This window comes from Mandrillus leucophaeus, unplaced genomic scaffold, assembly GCF_000951045.1.
Source record: "Mandrillus leucophaeus isolate KB7577 unplaced genomic scaffold, Mleu.le_1.0 Scaffold61, whole genome shotgun sequence".
Lineage (NCBI taxonomy): Eukaryota > Metazoa > Chordata > Mammalia > Primates > Cercopithecidae > Mandrillus > Mandrillus leucophaeus.
This window is the reverse complement of record NW_012106586.1, coordinates 178,607-179,351: the sequence shown is the minus strand read 5'-3', so window position 1 is coordinate 179,351 and position 745 is coordinate 178,607. Positions and strand designations below refer to the sequence as shown.

The 745-nt window shown below is 70.6% G+C and overlaps 1 protein-coding gene across 1 annotated transcript in view; it reads left to right on the top strand.

Annotated features, from left to right (window-relative positions):
- Positions 1-745, top strand: part of LOC105553822 (POTE ankyrin domain family member A) — a 24,622-nt gene that overhangs the window by 959 nt on the left and 22,918 nt on the right. The window lies entirely within an intron of this gene.

Below are 745 nucleotides of genomic sequence, written 5' to 3'. Positions count from 1 at the left end.
CGCCCGCCTCGGCCTCCCAAAGGGTTGAGATGACAGGCGTGAGCCACTGCGCCCGGCCCCACTTTCCACTCTTGGACCAAAGCGCCCACAGTCCGGGTGAAGCAGCCTCCGGGGCTGCGTGGCAGGAGGGTGGCGGCCCTGCTGTGGGTCCTGCGCCTGGAGCCGGGTCTGGCCTCGCAGCACTGGCGGAGTTCTGGGTCCCAGAACCTCCACACCCGGCTCCTTCTTCCTGCCGCCTCCTGCAGGTGCTCCTCCTCGGAGCTCACCGCCTGCCTGCTTAGAGGGTGGGCGGCAACCCCGCCCCTATGGCGCGCACGAAGCGCAGACCCCGGGCCGAAGCGCAGACCCCGGGCCGAAGCCCAGACCGTGGCCCAGCCGGGTAGTTGGCCCCGCGGCAGCGGCACCAGGCGGGAACCAACCGCCCAGCCCCGACTTGGTGACCTCCGAGTGCCCGGCGCCCACGACCCCTGTGGTCTGGGCGGGGACCAAGGAAGAGCGAGCGGGCCCTCAGGCCGGGCGGGCTGCGCACCCCTGACTCTGAGGCTGACTGAGGCGAGCCCTGCCCGCCAGTGACGCGGGAATGGCAGCCTCGCTGGCACGCAGAGCCACCGCCAGAGGGTCTGGCTCTTTCTCCAGAGGAGGCCTCCGCATTCTTAAGAGTTCCAGCCGCTCTAGCCCCGTCCTGCGTCGAGACAGCTTTCCCACGGGCCGCCTGTCCTTCTCCATGACCCAAACGCTGGGCCAG